The sequence below is a fragment of the Myotis brandtii genome, unplaced genomic scaffold, assembly GCF_000412655.1.
Source record: "Myotis brandtii unplaced genomic scaffold, ASM41265v1 scaffold388, whole genome shotgun sequence".
Lineage (NCBI taxonomy): Eukaryota > Metazoa > Chordata > Mammalia > Chiroptera > Vespertilionidae > Myotis > Myotis brandtii.
The window spans coordinates 1,480,750-1,500,579 of record NW_005364882.1 but is presented as its reverse complement, the minus strand read 5'-3'; the positions used below and the strand labels follow the sequence as shown (position 1 = coordinate 1,500,579).

At 36.0% G+C, this 19,830-nt stretch overlaps 1 long non-coding RNA gene across 2 annotated transcripts in view; it reads right to left on the bottom strand.

The window, feature by feature from the left end:
• The window catches only part of LOC106727201, a 159,746-nt gene extending 146,507 nt beyond the window's left edge, over nt 1–13,239 (bottom strand). For both annotated transcript variants that reach the window (XR_001363379.1, XR_001363378.1), the window contains exons 1-2: nt 13,094–13,239; nt 8,051–8,137 (exon numbers count right to left, since the gene is read on the bottom strand). This is a non-coding gene — a long non-coding RNA (uncharacterized LOC106727201). The remainder of the gene's footprint in view (nt 1–8,050; nt 8,138–13,093) is intronic.
• Nucleotides 13,240–19,830: the final 6,591 nt, after the last annotated feature.

The window sequence follows — 19,830 nt, the reverse complement described above, 5'->3', positions numbered from 1 at the left end:
ATATATATGCATACAACAAGATGTAGGGTATATATTACAATACTAGAGATTGTCATTCATCTTTTGACATTTGACTTTTATTTTCTATTTTTGCTAATAAAATCTCTCTATATATAAAAGCCTAAGTGACCATTACGACTGGATGACCGGACAACCAGATGACCTGCCGGTAGCTATAATGCACACTCACCACCAAGGGGCAGATGCTCAATGCAGGAGCTGCCCCCTGGTGGTCAGTGCACTCCCACAGCCAACCTCTTGCAGCTGGCCAACCTCCCGCGGTCCCTTCCCCTGGCTGGCCAGCCCCAATCGACCCCATAGGGACTGTGCAAGATGGCCCCAATCCGCCCTGATCACCAGCCAGGCCAAAGGACCCCACCTGTGCATGAATTTATGCACCCAGACTCTAGTAGAATAATAAAAACATAAAAACTTGGAGATGAGAGTACCTTAGACCAGCGGTCACCATCTGGTGGTCCGTGGACCACTGGTGGTCCGTGAGGTTCAAAAATTTGGCGACTGCTGCCTTAGACATTGTCTAGTCCATTCTCTGGTTTTCCATTTCTACTTTGCAAGTATGACTGGTGAGATAACTGTAAGAACGTTAACACTGAAACTCTCAGAAAGGTCTTCTTTATATTTTATTCATAAGATCATAAGATCCAAGAATTAATCATCTCATTCTTTCTCTCTTTCTCTATCTCTCTCTGTCTCTGTCTCTCTTCCTCCTCTCTCACTCTCTCTTCACTCCCCCTCCCTCTCTCTTCTCCTCTCCATACATACACACAGTGAATATTTATGCTGTGTTTGTTTCCCATTTTTTACTTACAAGCTCACTTATCAAAAGTGTCAAAGCATTTCCTTTCTTGGCTTCTTCCTGAAGGAAATGTTTATTATGAATTTTTAAAATCCACAACCAAAATAGGATTTCATAAAAGAAGTGCTGACAGAAACTTATTTATTCTCCTGAGAATACAACACTGTGCATAATAAACATTTAGTAAATTGTTGAACAGCATATGATGAAATGTTAACATAAATAAACGAGAGTATTTAAATGAATTTTCATTCCTTTTGTTTTCCCCTTGCTGAGCTACAGAGCCATTTCAATAAATAAAAGAAAACAGTGTGAGAAGTGAGAGCTAAATTCACAAAAGCGCTTAAGTTCATCTCCAACTCCAGTCCATTCTCCTTCTTCAGGCTTTTTTGTTTGTAAGAACTTGTGTTTTTTCTTTTCAGTGAACAGCAATTACAACCCCCACTATAAAAACAATAACAACAATTGCAACAACAAAAGCAAAGCAGAGACTAAGGCAGGTTTTATAGGCACTTAGCAGATCTGTAGACAGCTTTAAATACTTAAGAAGTCTCCTCATTCACAGTAATAATCCTGTATCAGACATGAAGGAGCCTTTCTTATGAGCAGAGTCACTAAAACAGTTCCCATGACAGTTCACTGGAAAAAGAACCAATGGGCACCACTTGGCATATTGACACACTCGTTGTAAAATAAAATTTGAAGTATTATTTTAAATAAAGCTTGGGTACCCTTTACAATTAATTAAATGCTCAAAATATTTGAAAATTGTCCTTCAGAGTTGCATTTGCTGAATTTTCAGAATTATAAGCAGCTGCCTTGCCAAGACACACTTATCTGATTTATAATTGTAATAACTGGATCTTGGGAACCAGCATTTAACTTTTTAAATGTCTACATTTTTTTTTTCCTTTTTGAAGGCTTTGTAGGTTAAAGTTCTTATGCCATCAACTTGTTAGCATAACCTTTTATAAGTCTACTAGAGGCCCGATGCATGAAATTCATGCAAGAGTAGACCCTCGCAGCCCCGGCTGTCTTGCGACCCCATCCCCCAACCACTGGTTATTCTGAAAGATCATCTGGAAGGTCCTTCTGGAAGGTCCTTCGAGAAGGTCCTTCCGCCACCTGGTCTAATTAGCATATTAGCTCTTTATTATATAGGATGTGAGTTTAGTGGCATGTGTATTTCTACATATTTATATTCACATATTTAAACATTTTAGTTCTTAAATTTTGCAGTTTGGTTCAGAGTCCAATGAGTGGCATGCAGTTGAAGAATTCAGTTGTGAGGGGTTTTGGAGCTCATTTTCTTAAAACTCTGGGATGACCTTCCTATTTGAAGATCTTCTACTCAGGACTTAGCGGAGTTTGTTTCCTTCATTTGTTGCTGGTGAGGATTTTACACTTTTTACGTTTTGAGATTTGGCACTTTTTTGTAAGTAGGAGCTGTGGTTTCTTGAAATATCACTAATAACAACATTTAAAAAATATAGAGGTTTGATAAATTCTAGGGTCTAGATGTGATTGAAGGGACAGTGTTTCATGTCTTCCAGAAAACTCCCAAATATGAGAAAGGCTTTTCTTAGCATAGTATCAATAAGATGCCCACACACCTGCTTCACCAGTCTGCTGGATGAACTGACACCCTTCTTCTTGTCCTTCAGGTCTGCTTGTGCAATCTGAGGCCAATAGCACTTTCTCTGAAGGGAAATATGACTTTCTCTCTTTCTCAAATGTCAGATGATTTTTTTCTCTTAACATGTATGTGTAGGATTTGGCCTGTTGTTTATCTTTCCTTTCCACGCTCTGAACTGGTATAGATGCGATCATACTGACAGGTAGATAGTGTATTACAAAGAGGGTAACATGAGGCACCAGATTAGTTTGCAGCCTTTACCACATGCTAATTATAGAAAATTTAATGAGATACATTAACTGTTTGAATTTTTATTTTTTATATATAAGTTATAAATATATATTGAAGAATAAAATAAATACTACATGTAAAGTGCCTGGTACATAATAAGTAAGCATATATTACCATTCTGTCTCCCTTTTGTTTAATTTTTCTACAGAATGTTAGAATTATCTTTATTGTATATACTAAAAGTATGTTTTATTTATATTATTTCAGTTTTTATTGTTGACACTATTATGGAACCCCCTCATTTGCCCTCTCCCTTTGCCCACTTCCACCTAGCCCCATCCCCTGGCATTCACCACAATATTGTCTGTGTCCATGGGCTAGATATATATGTTCTTTGGCTAATTTCTTCACTTTCTTTTATCCAGTGACCCCTAAATCACCTTTTCAGACTTATTTGAATAAATATATGTGCTTTAATGTTGCTTATGAACAGTAAAATAATCTCTATTCTTTTTAAAACATATATTTTCTGGCTCTTTTTTCTTTCTTTCTTTTTTTTGACACCAGGTACTTGCTTAGTAAACTATAAGAAGGTACTAACAAGTTTGGAGAGGTTTCCTGGTGACACATGGATTAGTGTCTCTAGACTAGCAATGTTACATCATGTTTAATGAAGTGTCCTTTGATCCTCAAGATACATGGGATTTCAACAATAACTGTTCTTCCCCTCTCACATAAATGAAAGAAATAATAGGGGGAAATATAGGAAAAATTAGAATTTTCAAAAGAGGCCTTAGAAGAAGACACATGCTTCATCATAGGGAAGAAGGAAGAGAAGAGCACCCACCTCTGGATTAGACAGCTCAGTTGCTTAAGAATAACTCATAACCATCATTCCAAAGTGTAGGCTGTCAGTGAGCAGAAGATGTATAAGGTATGGTAAGTGGAAATAAGGCTGCTGATCCATCACCTACAATTTAGTAGGCTAATATCATTCTTACATTCTTCTTTAGAATGTTAAAAATATGTATAAAATGGATCTTAAGTGTCATTCCACTATAATGTAGTATTGCAAATTCAGGTTGATATGTATCTAGGGATTTATTTACTGATGTTTTGACAAATGTGATTTTCTTTGTTGCTGAATGAAAACTTAAATTTGTTACTCTGGTATTCAAATAGATTTGGTGTAGCTTCATTTTATAGTGATGTTGATTGTTTCAAAAACATTTTGTTGCTGATATTGTATTTTTTACACATTTTTATCTTGCTTAGGGACTCCAAAGTGAAGTCTGAAGTTAGCTTTCCTACTCAAGAGAGGCTGTTAAGAGACTGGTTAAAGTCAGCAGAGATTTTTTGCAGACTATGGTACCTAATTAGGATGAGTCTGGGGGAAGTGTTTTGGGCTGCAGGAAAATGCTGGCCACAGTAGAATATAAGCTCTACAAGTTTAGGGACCTTTTTTTCCTCTCTAATACCCCAGAGATGAGGACATTGCTATTTGGGTACATGTTGATGCTCAAGAAGTATTTGTTGAGCAAATTTAATATTAATATGAGATATAATCTATATCATATTTAAAAATATACTCCTTTGAAAGTAATGGGAAGGGATTTGGATTCATGTTCTATTCCTATTTCATTTTAAATTGGAGCTCAGGACTTTAAGATGATTTTCTCAAGGTCACACAACAAAGCTTACTTAGCCTGGTACCCAGGTAGCTGGGGTTGGTGGCGAACACATCAAAAATCTTTTTTCAGAGGCACAACAGAGGCTCTTTGGGGAAAATATAACTAAGAAAGAGGATCCCAAGGATGATATGCATGCCTTAGGGGCATAATATACTGGTTCCAGGGTGATGGCTCTAATTTGAATCTATCCCCAGTCCAGTCCCATTGATTCATGGAAGATATCCTGAAATAAAAACTAATAATAATAATAAATTTTTAAAAAAGTTGTTTCACTAGGTCTATATAAACCTTTGGGATATAGGAGAAAGATTTTGATTTACCATTGACAGTTCTCAGTATAAGACAGTATTACACAGAATTATTTCATTCAGATAGTTTCTATCATAGTTATAGGTAAACTGGATTACTTAAATTGCTAAATACTACAGAATACAAATATATAAAAATCCAGTATAATTCATGACTAATTTTCAATAGTAAAAATAAGTAGTTTAAGAGTCAAATAAATGAAATATATGGTCAAATATATTCAGAGATTTATTGATAATAAAACACAATTCTCCAGCAGAAGAGCTAATGAATTTACTTTCATTTTAGAGAACTATGGATTAAAAATAGATTGTTATAAAGGAAAATTATAGAGTAAAAATATTAGAAAGATATATAGTACATAAGCACTTTGTGGCAAATGGCTTTTACATAGCCATCAATTTGGTTTCGCAATACAATTAATTTAACTTTATTAAATTGTATGATTATTTAACATTGAATAAAAATAGAATTACAGGAAGAGTCAGAATTGCTGATATTTTGCTGATATTTATTGACAAGCAAGGATTGAATAAAACTTGTGTCTTTTATAAATTTCATAAATCCATAGATTTAAAAAATGATTCAAAAAACAAGTAAATTTTTGATTATATTGGACAAGTTTAAAGAATGTCAAATTAAAATAGAAAAAAATGTCCTATACAATACAAAATAATGCTTAGCTATTATCACCTCTAAATTATACCACTTTATAAGTGCCATCATTGACATATTGTTTTATATTATAGAAATAAAAGTGTCACACATTGTATGTGGAGACTTTGGGAATATCATTTTATTCCTTTTCTAGGTCCTCATGAAAAAATGGCTAAAGAGATTACTTACAGGGAGTGCTGAACATTGTTCCCCTCACGGGTTAAGTGAGGCAAGTAAGAGGGAAGAGGAAAAAGTCTAGTGAAATACTCATGAATCCTGCCAATACATTACATTATTATAACTGGGGAGGTGTATATTAGTGCAGCCACTTGGGGGCTCCCATGAACAGAAGTTTTATTTTGATAAGAGTACTATGGACACTACATTAATGAAGCTTCACTACAAGTATATAGAACATGCAGCTTCAAAACTTGGGTTGTAGAAATATAGGACATGCTCCTTAAAAATAAAGAAGATATCACCTCTGTGAGTCATTCTTATGGAGTCAAAGGTATTACTATGAGCTGCGTAACTCTGACTCTCTTCCTTATATCTTTATTTCTAAAGCGGGTGTGGTTATATTACTATTGAATATGAGCTTTGTAAGCAAGGATGCCAGGACTTTATTATGATAAAGTCTCATTAATGTATCATCTTTAACATTACCACCACAGCTGTGCTAACTCTAATGACTAAATCCTCCCCTTATAAATTTAAATCACTCCTTTATCTTTATTAACCTTTGTCCTAAAGCTTCAGGACATTTAGGCATTTAAACATTCTATTTTAAATGCCAAGATATGCTCAGCGTTAGGTAAGAAGTGTATATACATGATTCTAGTTAAGTACACACTAACATATTCAAATATTAAATTATATTATTCTAAAGTTACTAATAAAATTTCTTGCTGTTTGTACACAAACCTGGCATCATGTCAATGAGTAAAATCTTATATTGTCAATCAAAAGTCTGCCCCTAGAAAGGTTTGACAAAAAATGCTTCTAAGAGAAGATCCTTGACTGGCAGCAGAAAAATTGCCCAGAACCAACACAGAAACCCCACTGTTATTTGAAACTTAACTGCCAGAAACTGATTGGGTTGTCACTGGTATTTCCCCCCAGGGACAGAACCTCATAACTAAATTTATATTTTAAAGAGCTAGTATTAGAAAGCCAGGGAACACTGGATTCAGTCTCTTAATTATGTCTCAGTACTAGGAAAGCCATGTTATGCTCTGGGGGGTGGCAATATCAATTTTAGTCTAGAGAAAAAGGTAGCTAGCAACATTTTAGTCTAGAGAAAATGGTAGCTAGCAAAAGCAGTTGAACTACAAATATAACAGTAGGGAATCTATTTTTAAATATGCAAATGACAGCAATTATTAAAGGGACATTTTATACCTGCAAAATATATCATATTATGAAATTCTTAGAACTAACTGAAAAACTGCAGTTTTTAAGTGAGACATAAAAGAAACTATATAATTTAAATGAACTTTCTAGATTACTAGTAAATAAATTGTCAGCAAACAAGATGTTAAGACATTGACAAGAGAGTTGTCAAGAATTAAATTGGAACTGTTGATTCAGTTTGTATGGAATCAAAAGAATAATTAGAGGGGACATCTTTAATTTGCTTTGACTTGTGTTTTTCTAAGTATATTAACTTAATATTCTTTCCTTGTCTCAGTGAAGTTTTACAGTCTGAAGCAGGGGTCCATATTTAAGGCAGGGGGTAGAAAGAGTCACAGTAAGTTGGAATCACTCAAAACCCATTTCCACAGCTAAGCCTGGGGTGAAACACAGCTATGCTGTGAGATACCACAGAGGAAATTCAGAAGCAGAAGGATTCTCTTTAGAAAGGAGAAAATGCCAGGATATTTCCATGTTGTTTTTAGGCCATTAATTGGGAATGTGTTTATAAAACATTGTGAGAAACATGCTTGAACAATTTTGGAAATTAAATAAAATAGTTACACCACCCTGCAATAATTTACTAGGTAATTTTTATAATGCTAGGGCACAAAATACAAACATTAATGGTAAAGATTATGGATTCAATTTAAATCGATAGTCTATTTTTATCTCAGATACTTTTTTCCCCTAATTCTCACACAAGGATATTTATTAATTGATTTTACAGAGAGAAAGGAAGAAGAAGAAGAAGAAGAAGAAGAAGAAGAAGAAGAAGAAGAAGAAGAAGAAGAAGAAGAAGAAGAAGAAGAAGAAGAAGAAGAAGAAGAAGAAGAAGAAGAAGAAGAAGAAGAAGAAGAAGAAGAAGAAGAAGAAGAAGAAGAAGAAGAAGAAGAAGAAGAAGAAGAAGAAGAAGAAGAAGAAGAAGAAGAAGAAGAAGAAGAAGAAGAAGAAGAAGAAGAAGAAGAAGAAGAAGAAGAAGAAGAAGAAGAAGAAGAAGAAGAAGAAGAAGAAGAAGAAGAAGAAGAAGAAGAAGAAGAAGAAGAAGAAGAAGAAGAAGAAGAAGAAGAAGAAGAAGAAGAAGAAGAAGAAGAAGAAGAAGAAGAAGAAGAAGAAGAAGAAGAAGAAGAAGAAGAAGAAGAAGAAGAAGAAGAAGAAGAAGAAGAAGAAGAAGAAGAAGAAGAAGAAGAAGAAGAAGAAGAAGAAGAAGAAGAAGAAGAAGGGGAGGGAGAAAGAAGGAAAAGGAGTTTAAAGATAAGAGGCACATGACACTCCATGTTAACAGGTAAACCATACCTGAAGCTCTGGCTTCTCTGCATTGAAGCCCCGAGGAAATCCTCTGAGTGTATTCTGCAGACAGGAAACAGTCAACCAGTGAGCTTACTTGGAATCCAGGGAAATAAAACACAGTAGAAATCAAGTAAAACTTTTTGTGAAAGACAAAGCAACCAAACAAAGTCACTTCAATATAAATGTTCAATATTCTTCAAAAATGTTCCACAGTAATTTATAGTTTTAACTCATGAGTCACTTGGCTACCACATCACCATCAGGGCTGAAGATGCGGAAGAAATGGGGAAATATTGGTCAAACAGCATACATTTTCAATTATGTAGGATGGATAAGTTCTAGAGAACTAATTTACAACAATGTAGTTAAAAAGGCATACATTGGAGATATTGCAGTTTGGTTCCTAAACACTGCAATAAGGAAAATATCTCAACGAAGCAAATCACACAATTTTTTGGTTCTTCAGTGCATATAAAGTTATGTTTACATTATTGTGTAGCATTATGTATAAAAATTGTATGTGAATTCCTTAATTAAAAATACTTTACTGCTAAAGAATGCTAACCATTATCTGAGCCTTCGGTGAGTTGTAACATATTGCTGATGGAGAGTATTGCCTTGATATTGATGGATGCTGACTGATAAGGGTGGTGGTCGCTGTAGATTGGGGTGGCTGTGACAATTTCTTAAAATAAGATAACAAGGAAGTTTGCCACATTTATTGATTTTACCTTTTTGAACAATTTCTCTGTAGCATACAATGTTGCTTGATATAATTTTACCAAAAGTAAGACTTCTTTCAAAATTGGATTCAATCCCCCAAACCCTGCCATTTTTTTATCAACTAAGTTAATGTAAGAGTATAGATCCTTCATTGTCATTTCAACAGTCTTCACAACATCTTTGCCAGGAGTAGATTTCATTTCAAGAAACCACTTTCTTTGCTCATCCATAGGTAACAGCATCCATTACAATTTTGTCATGAGATTGCAGCAACCAATTCACATCTTCAGGCTCCACTTATAATTCTAGTTCTCTTGCTATTTTCAGCACATCTATAGCTACTTCTTCCACTGAAGTCTTGAACCCATTAAGGTCTTCCATAAAGGTTAGAATCAACTCTGCCAAACTCCTGCTAATATTAATATTTTGACCCCTTCTTATGAATCCTGAGTATTTTTAATAGCACCTAGAATGATGAATGTTTTCCAGGTTTTCAATGTACTTTGCCCGAACCCATCAGAGCAATCACTATCTATGACAGCTATAGCCTTATGAGATATATTTCTTAAGATTTGAAAGTTATAATTCTTGATCCATGAGCTGTAGAATGTTGTGTTAGCAGGCATGAAAACAAATTAAACTGATTGTACATCTCCATTAGAGCTTCTGGGTAACAAGGTACATTGTCAATGAGCAATATTTTGAAAGGAATCATTTTTCTGAGCAGTTGGTGTCAATGGTGGGTAGGCTTAAAGAACTCAGTAAACCATATTGTAATCAGATGTGTTGTCATCCAGGCTTTTTTGTTGTTGTTGTTCCATTTGTAGAGCACAGGCATAGTAGATGCAGCATAATTCTTAAGGGCCCTAGGATTTTCAGAATGGCAAATGAGCATTGGCTTCAACTTAAAGTCACTAGCTGCATTAGCCTCTAACAAGACAGTCATCCTGTCCCTTTAAAGATTTGAAGCCAAGTGTTGACTTCTCTTTCTTAGCTATGAAAGTCTTAGATATCATCTTCTTTCAATATAAGGCTATTTTGTGTACATTGAAAAATCTGTTGTTTAGTGTACCCACCTTCATTAATGATCTTGGCTAGACCTTCTGGATAATTTGTTGCAGTTTCTACATCAATACTTGCTGTGTCACCTTGCATTTTTATGTTATGTATATGGTTTCTTTCCTTAAACCTCAATAACCCATATCTGTTATCTTCAGACTCTTCTTCTGCAGCTTCCTCACCCCTCTCAGCCTTCATAGAATTGAATAGAATTAAAACTTCGTTCAGGATTAGATTTTGGCTTCAGGGAATGTTGTGGCTAGTTTGATTTTCTATCCAGTCCACTAAAAGGTTCTCCATATCAGCAATAAGGCTGTTTCACTTTCTTATCATTTGTGTGTTCACTGGAGCAGGACTTTTAATTTCCTTTAAGAACTTTGCATTTTCATTTACAATTTAGCTAATTGTTTGGTGCAAGAGGCCTTGCTTTTGACCTATCTAGTCTTTCAACACGCCTTCTTCACTAAATCATTTCTAGCTTTTGATTTAAATTAAGAAATGTGTGAATCTTCCTTTCACTTGAACACATAGAGACCATTATAGGGTTATAATTGGCCTAATTTTAATATTACTGTGTCTCAGGAAATAGAAATGCCAGAGAAGATGGAGAAAGAAGGGAATGGTTAGTTGGTGGAACAGTCAGAACACACACAACATCTGTTAAGTTCCTTGTCTTACATGAGCATGGTTTGTGGTGACCCAAAATGATTTCAATACTAATGTCAAAGATCACTGATAGAGATCACCATAATAAATAGAATAATAATGAAATAATTTAAAATATTGTGAGAATTACCAAAATGTGGTACAGAGACATGAAGTGAGCAAATGGTGTTGGGAAAAAGGCATCAATAGAAGTGGCCAATGCACAGTTGCCACATACCTTAAATTTGTAAATGACACAGTATCTTGAAGCACAATAAAGTGAAGTGTAATATAATGAAATATGCCTGTACTTAACAATACTGTATAGTATACTAGAAATTTTCTGAGAGAGTGGATCTTTCTTGTAGGATTATGTTTAATCCTAGGCATTGCTTGAAAATACTGCATTTTGACAAATTTTGGTCTGAGAATATCCACAAAAAATGTAGAACACATTCTTCTCATATAGATTGCTTTGACCCCATTAGATTCATCAGATTATTTCTACTCAGGATTAGATACTGGTATTATGCTACAAATACCTACTATGGTTATGACACAAATACTATTATGTTAATTTAATTTGTTTAAATGTCTGCTGAATAATTTCATCATTAAATGGTTTTTTCATTTAACAATATTATCAATGTGATCACCATTTTAAAGAAAAATAATACCATTAAGTTGTGAATATACTTTTAATTGGGTCTAATTCAATTATAATTTGCTTTAAACCTTATTGCTGAAAATTTCAAAAAAATTGTTTTTCTAGTATTCTGCTGAGTAAGTGTAATGTGGTAAACAAAGATTCTAATATCTTTCTGACAATCTGATGCCCCTACAGTGCCTAAAGATTATAATTCAGGATATCAACTTTAATTGTACAGCATTATAAAGCTAGACCATTGAGTGACAACAAACCATGTATAAAGTTTATTTTTGTTTTATTTTTACTTAATATACAAGGCCATGATAATTTTTTACCATGCAAGACTATTCCACTCCTAGTTATATATTCAAGTGAGATGAACACATATCTACACAAAAACTGGTACACAAATATTTATAGCAGCATTCTAGTAGTCAAAAAGTGGAAACAACTCAAATGTCCATCACCTGATGAATGGGTAAAGTTTTTGGGTATTGCCATACAATGGAATATGATTTGGTAACAAAAAAGGAGTAAAGTACTGATACAAGCTACAACATGCATGAACCTTGAAAGCATGCTAAGTGGGAAAAAAATCCAGTCACACAATATTAGATGTTATGTTATTCTATTTATATGAAATATTCAGATTATCAAGCTTCATACAGATTTTAAATAGACTAGTGTTTGCCTAGGGTTGGGGGGTTTGGGAATTGGGAGAAAATAGGAAGTGATTGATAATGGGTATCAAGTTTCTTTTGGAGTTTTTGAAAATATTCTAATGTTAGGTAGTAGTGATAGTTGCGTGACAAAAAGCCACAATTTTAAAAAGTGACTTATTACATGTGAGTTCAATCTCAATAAAGCTGTTACTATAAAAAAAGGCAGGCAATTATTAAGGATTCTGACTAATTTAAGTTCAATCCTATGTAAATATACTTTCTTCTTTTTATCTTTTTACTTGTTATAGCTAGAATGAATTATAGTTCTCCCCAAATGATGAATTTTTAAAAATTTCATGTACTTTGATGTACTATTCATAAATTTGTTTCTGATTCATCTATTCCTTAGAAATTCAGCTTTTCTCTATCAATAATAGCTCTGTCTTGTGAATCACTTTTCTGAAATTTCTGTTTCTGTCTTCCTTTTAAAAAGAGTCTTCTGGAGTTGTAAATGGTTTAGCAATAACATTTTTGAAATTTTATTGCACACCTCTGAGTTTGCTATTGTAAGTACTATATATCCAGGTTTCTTTATAAATAAGTATTTTCCTCATCATTTACATTTGAAATATATTTTGAGGAATCTGTGTCTTTATTACAGAAAAGCATAAAGTCCCGAAAGAACATAGTCTAATGGAAATAACCAAGCTAAAGATGTTGTATTCCTAATTTATGATTAAATGCAAATGACTCATTAAAAAGCAAATCATTTAAAGTTGTTCAGTGGGATAAAATTCAAAACATTCCATCTGGTTAAATTTAACACACTGAAAAATCTTATTTAGTAATATTTAATGGGCTTAGAGAACTCTTAGATAATCTGCTTCTACAGCTATCCTAGTGACTTTCTTTACACATGCCATTCTCATCAACAGAAAGTCCTTGCTTATTTTAACCAATCTATTTACATGATTTTCTAAAAAATTATGATTCAAATTTTACTCTATCCAGGATATATTTACAAACTAACCTGTCTGCATGATGTTCTAGTATTGACTCATATAAATACTGAAGCACACATTAATATGTTATGCATTTGAACCTCATAATATCCTCTTTATAATAGTTCTTATTTCACATGTATATGCTTTGTCTTTGAATGACATGTCTCTGAGTTTTGTTATATATTTTATAGAGTATATAGTCATAGATATAAAATGGCCATTATATGCATACTGGATTATTTAAAGGGCAGATATATAAAATATGAGAAAATAATACATGTTTAACATAGTATATTCTGTCTCCTACCTTTCTGGTGACTTTCTCAGTATTTTCTGTCTCAGTATTTCTTTTGTAACCATGCCCCTTGCAGTAAGTATAACAAAGGAAATAGCAAGGAGGTACAAAAGAAGATAGGGCACCAAATATTATGTGGCTGCTCAAAGGGAGGGTTTCCAAATAATCATACTCTACTCTGTCAGAGAAAACAACCAACAAAACATGAATTTTAGCGTTGGCGATATTAAAGTCATCATTAGTAAGTGCAATTTTACTATTGAGGAAATGAGGGAAACCACAATAGGGTCACTAAGGAGAAAATAACCAGTAGGAAATTTGTACTGCTGGGCTTCAGAGACAAATGCTGAGGGGGGAAATGTGCTGCTTGTGCAGCATTCCAAGCTTACAGATTATTTTATTCCTTTGAAAATCGGAGTGAACTAAGTGGAGAGAACAGGATCTTGGTGAGCATAGAGGATGGATTCTGCCATCACCTGCTATTGTAACTCCCTGCTTTCATGACTTTAATAATTCACTCCTTTGTGGAGAACTTACTGTGCCCTGCACCTTCTTAGATGTCAAGGTTACTACAATATTTTTCTTCCTTTCTGTCTCTTCAGATTTTGATGAAACGAATAAGTATTCATTTTAGAAAGTGAAGTAACTGTCCATTGAAAAAGAAGCAGGGTTTATAGGAGGATGTAGCTAAGATTAGGTGATGAGAACATATATATACACACATAGTTCCTGGATCACTACTGAAATATTATTTAACTTGATGAGATCATATGTTTTAGGCTATACTGGCTTATTTTTCCAGGAAATTTTTTTATATAATCCTCATCACATTTTATAATCAATGTCTTCAAATTATGTTTGCACCTTGTAATTAAAGGGCTCTTTCATCTGAGTTATTTATTCCAAGACCTCATATTAACACATTCTTCTTTATATGGGTTTTGATTCCTACATTTCAACACGATGATGCTTTTTTTCTCTACTGTGTCCTGGCCACTGTGTCACCAGCCATCCTGGGGAAAGCCTGTCTTTAAAATTTGTTTTAAAAGCAGATCATTAAGGGTAGTGCCATTTTACTTTTTTAAAAATTGTCTTTGCAAATTGGTCTGTTGTAATTTAAAAGTTAAAAAAAATACCTTTTAAGCAAAAGTTGCATACTTGACAGGTATTTCTTTTTCACTCTTATGGAAACAGATTTGTCATGAGTGCTTTTCCTAAGTCAAACTCACAATGTGTTTACTTTGCCCGATTGACGGTTTCCTGGATGTTTCCTTTATTCTTCCTGGATGTTTATAGTTGCTCCTTCCAACTTGTCCAGTGAAGCCTTTTCAAATTCCTCTTTTATGCTCCCTTCTACTCTTGTTCTGTTCTCCTGTGCACAGGGGAGCCACAGTTACAAATGAGAGACCACATATGGGGATGTATTTCCATGATCACACCTCCACTTAAAGAACATTTCAGTGGTGACCCAGGGATTGTTTCCAGGTTGTGTCTTTTAAAGGAAATTGACCCGATGGTTCCAGTGTGCTAAAGCTATTTCTCTCTCTCTCTGTAGTTCATCTATTGTCCCTATTTGATGATTTGTTACCTTCTGTCTTAAGGAACTGCTGCAATTTAAATTAAAAAGAAATTATAATGACTTCTCTTAGGGGGAAAAATAATTGAGTAGTAATTTAAAAATATTGGAGTTATATTTTGATCTGTTAAGCAAATAGACATTATTATTAGCATGGTGGTATGTGGGCAGGCCAAATAGCCATCTCAGATGGTGATTAAAGAAAATTGAATTTATTTAAGGAAAAGGGATAGGGGAGGAGTTATCCAAAGGGAAGGGCTGCACAGCATCCAGCTAAGGGGATATTGGGTCAATGATGGCAGCATCAAGGGGCTAGAGTTTCATCCTTATATGGAGCTGCTGGCTGGAAGTTCTTGTCCTCAGTGGGCCGGGGGGCTGAGTTAGTGGGCTTGGAAAGAGGATGGAGTACAGATGTGCGATCAGGTGCCTTCAGAAGAGTTTCAATTCCTATGATCTGACTCCTGGTTTCCAGAGAGTTTTTCCTGGTCTTTTGTTCTCCTGTGGTGGGAAGCTTACAAATGGCCAATAAGGATTGTATGTAATCCTACCAATTATATATATATATACACTAGAGGCCCTGTGCATGAAATTCATGCACCAGTGTGGTCCCTAGGCCTGGCCTGCTATCCAAGTGAGAGCATCTGGGGTAGAAGGGCAGGTCCCAGCTGACCTCTGGGCCCTGAGCAGCACCTGGGCCCCCAGGTCCCCATGCGCCCCCCTGAGTCACGGTACCCGAGTCCCCACGTGGAGATGTGGTGAGTGCAGCTGGATGCAGTGGGCGGGGACACAGAATGGGCCTCTGGGCCACCCAGCAGCGCTGCGTGGAAGCTGGGCAGGCAGCTCACCCTTTCCTGGCTGGCTTCGCAGACTGGCTCCTGTGTGAACCCATGGGGAGCCCAACTGGCCCTTGTGGTCCCAGAGGTTGTGACCCGGCTCACCCGGAAGAGGCCACAAGGGTGTGGGGCGGGCTCCTGGCAGGAGCCTGGCACCTGAGTGTGTGTGGGGGGGGGAGTATTCCCTGGCTCATGAGCCCTGGTGTCTCTGTGGAGGGTAGCAGGGGGAGTGAGAGTGAGCTCAGCAGACACCCTGCATTTTCACCACACCTCTGTCTGGGTCACCCACGCCCCCAGGTAGCCGATGAGAGGCCACAGTGCATCACTGATGCCCACCATGTTCAGCGCCGCCTTCTGGTGGTCAGCACATGTCATAGAGAACAGTCAAACTCCTGGTCTCCGGGTCGAACTCCTGGTCGTACAACCGCCCCAGGGGACAATTTGCATATTAGGCTTTTATTATATAGGATCATTTTAATGAAAAATAACAGGATGCTTTAAAATATGTTTTCCTTAAGAACGTTCCAGCATAGATGTTTCCATATGAGTTTTAAAGGCGGAAATGACAGTGCTCTATGAATAAAAATCAAAAATAAATTTCAGAATCAGGAGGCCTACTTGCTGCAAGCCCTTGTTCCACAGGACTTGGGATTATACATTGGGCAAACTAATAGCCTGCTGATTTCAACCTCAGTGAGTGACAGGAGACCCATGGTGACAAAAGATCTAAAAATATATCAGGCTTTGGCCATTAAAAGCCTTATCAGCAAGTAACAAAAATCAACAGAGCTTTAGGATTGCCAGTGCAGAGATTTTAAAAGGCTCCCATAAAGGGAATATTACTAAACATCCTGATAATCTGTTGACATACAACGCAGGCTGCCTCTGTCACCACTTTCTGGCTGAGAGCTTTAGGTGATGAAAGGCGAAGTGGTTGGGGATGGGGCGTCAGCGCTAATACTGACAGTCCTGGGTCATGTGGAGGCATGTGGTGAATGGATATGGGCTCCACACCTATCTTAAAGCTTAGCCATCACAGCAGGTGATTACGTTTTCATGCTTCTGAAAGAGGGCTATATATTCATATTCTCTATAGCATCTTTAGCTAATCATTGATTTTAAAACTGTGAAAACTAATTAGAACCAAAGCATTTTCCTTAGCACAGTGAGTAAATTCATTCTTTTTGTTATTCCACAAATGCTTCTTGGCACACAAAACTTTAAAGAAGCAAGAGTGCATTGAAATATCAAGTTACTCTCTGTGGGTTCTGTTTCCACTGAAGGGATATAAAAATGGTGTGCCAAGGACGTACTTGGGTAGCACTAGTAATTGTTCAGTGTTTCCTGCTTGCATTTCCTGGTCTCCTGATGGATTCTTTACAATGACGCATCTGAGATCTGTTAATGGGTTGATAAATGACCAAAGTTGGAAATTGTCTTCCAGTGTCTTCCTGTCCACTGGGGGAGGTAAGAATAAGAAATCGTTTTCTATTTTTTCTGCCAAGGCAGGCACATTCCTAATGTCTTCCTGGATATAAAGTAGAGATGAGAATCAACCTATTTAGCTAAAGAAATAGAAAAAAGTATTTGCCATTTGATGCTTAGATAAGATACTTAGCTGGAAATCTGGGAGGAAGAGAAAGAGAGAGGTAGGGACAATGGGCAAGACAGATGAGAAGAGAATAAAATGGAGCCGGTGATACTGAGAATATGAACTATAAGCCAAAATGAACAATTAGACATCCATCTATAAAGCTACTGCCAGATTCAAGTAAACAGCATATCTCATCAGTAGTAGAGAACTAGTGGATGATCCAATTAACATAAGCTTTTAAAATACCTTTCTAGGCAAGTCAGTCACCAAGATTCTCTAAAGATAGTCAGGAATAGCAGTAAGAAAATCCTGATCACACAAATAGCCATTAGTGTAGTTTTTTCTTTAGTTTAAGGTATTTACAATGGCTGCACTAATAATTCTGTCAAGAATTTGATCAAGAGTCCTCAGTCTGATGTATAGTAATGGCTGAGTGAGGAAAAGGCAATGGAATCAAATTAGGAAGTAAACACAGAAAAAAACTCACAAAGAACGGATAAAATACAAATAAGGATTTCCTAATGATTCTAAATGAATTGGTGCCCCAAATAATATGATATTCTCTCTCTATTTCCATATTAGTGGCTCTTTTTTCTTACTGCCCTCTACCTCATTCTTCACACACTTTTTTTTTTTTGCAAAATAGAAAGATCGATCAAAGGCAATCTTAAAGGTAAAAAGCAGTTACACAAAGGCAAACTTCAGCCTGAACAGGGTGAGGAGGAGAGGGAGAATAACTTTCCATTGTACTTGTCAAGGTGACATCAGGGACACAGATGAGCTTCAAGGTTTCAGCAATTGGAAGCTAGCAGACCTTCTCCTCTCCTCGGTATCATCACTCACCTTTCCTTATCTGCCACAAGTTTGAAATTCACGAATGCTAATTCATCAACTTTAAACTATCTAAACATTGTGCTGTGCAGAAGCTTTCTATTTTGATATAGTCTCGTTTGTTTATTTTCTCCTTAGTTTCCTTTGGCCTAGGACAGTGGTCGGCAAACCGTGGCTCGCGAGTCACATGCGGCTCTTTGGCCCCTTGAGTGTGGCTCTTCCACAAAATACCACATGCGGGCACGCACGTACAGTGCGATTGAAACTTCGTGGCCCATGCACAGAAGTTGGTTTTCGGAAAGGAAATAGAAGAAACAAGTATACAAGATGAGTGTGGATGGGAGAGTTGGAAGGGGTCGACCTCAGCGAACATACCTCAATCAGATTGAGGACGTTTTTAGCAAAGGCCAGCTTAGGAGTACCGTAAATTAAGTTAATAACAATGTACCTACCTATATAGTTTAAGTTTAAAAAATGTGGCTCTCAAAAGAAATTTCAATCGTTATACTGTTGATATTTGGCTCTGTTGACTAATGAGTTTGCCGACCACTGCTAGGAGCTGTATCCACACACATATTACTATGAGAGATGTCTGAGATTTTGCTGCCTATGGTTTCTTCTAAGATTTTTATGGTTTTACAACTTACATTTACCAGGTAGGTCTTTATCCATTTTGAGTTTATTCCTGTGCATGATGTAAGTTGGTGGTCTAGTTTCAGTTTTTTTGCATGTACCTATCGAGTTTTCCCAGCACCATTTATCGAAGAGACTGTCTTGATTCCATTGTATGCTCTTTCCTCCATTGTCAAATATTAATTGAGCATAACGACTTATATGCATAGTCCATGGACACAGACAATAGTGTGGTAAAGGCTTGGGAGGGGCAGGTGCAGGGAGGAGGGGATCAATGGGGAGAAAAAGACCCAAATTGGACATCTGTAATACTTTAAACAATAAACATAAATTTAAAAATTATGGTGCCACTTTGGTTTCCATACATCAGTGACTGTCTCTTTCTACATAAAAAGAGCTATTTGATATTCAATACTTTCAACATTCAACTAAAATAATTTTCTTTTTTCTTAGCTTTTAACCTTTGTTTTGTATACTTCTCAGCTGTGTTCTACAGTAGGAGCCAGTGAAAATCAGGTATGTGATTATCTGCAGCAGCTCAGTTTGCCAGGGTCTGACAGAGAAAGGTGCTTTTAGGATAGTGGTGGTGAAATACAGTCCAAAATTGCTAAACATTATGGTAAAAATGTAGTCACTTAGATAGCATTTATGTGCTTGCTTCCCATACAGACCTGTTAAGAAAAACTCATTTCATGGCCACAATTATCCTCAACCATGCTATGTCATGACATGTGGTCAGAGTAGAGAACCTTCAAGATATGTTCTAACTCTAATACCAGGGCAGAATCATTCAAAAGGAAAATAGGGAGAGTCTGGCCAGAAAACAACTCTATTCTTTTTAAAACCCACTTTAGTATTATTCAATACATTGTCACCTTTGGGAGGAAAATAAACAAAAAAGAAAACCTTTTCTACTGGTATTAAAGTCAAGAGTGAGTACACCCTCCAGAATGCTTTGCCTTATGTTAAGAATGTAACAACAATATTCCTAAGATGAAAGCTGTTTTCTTAAAAAAATAAAAAAGCAGGCTTCAGCATTTACTATATCTGGAAAATAGCATACATGTTTATTTAACGATGTTAAATGTCTGTGAATGTAAAAATAACTTTCCTTCAGAGTATTGGATAAAAATGCAAAAAAAGAAAAAAAAAACAAAAACCAACAAACAAAAAAACCTCACCACTTCAGTTTGACTCTGAATGGTAAATGTATCCAACAATCTTTCAAGACTGTATTCATCAAATGCCATTCTGAGCACAGACATGAATGACAACTATTCCT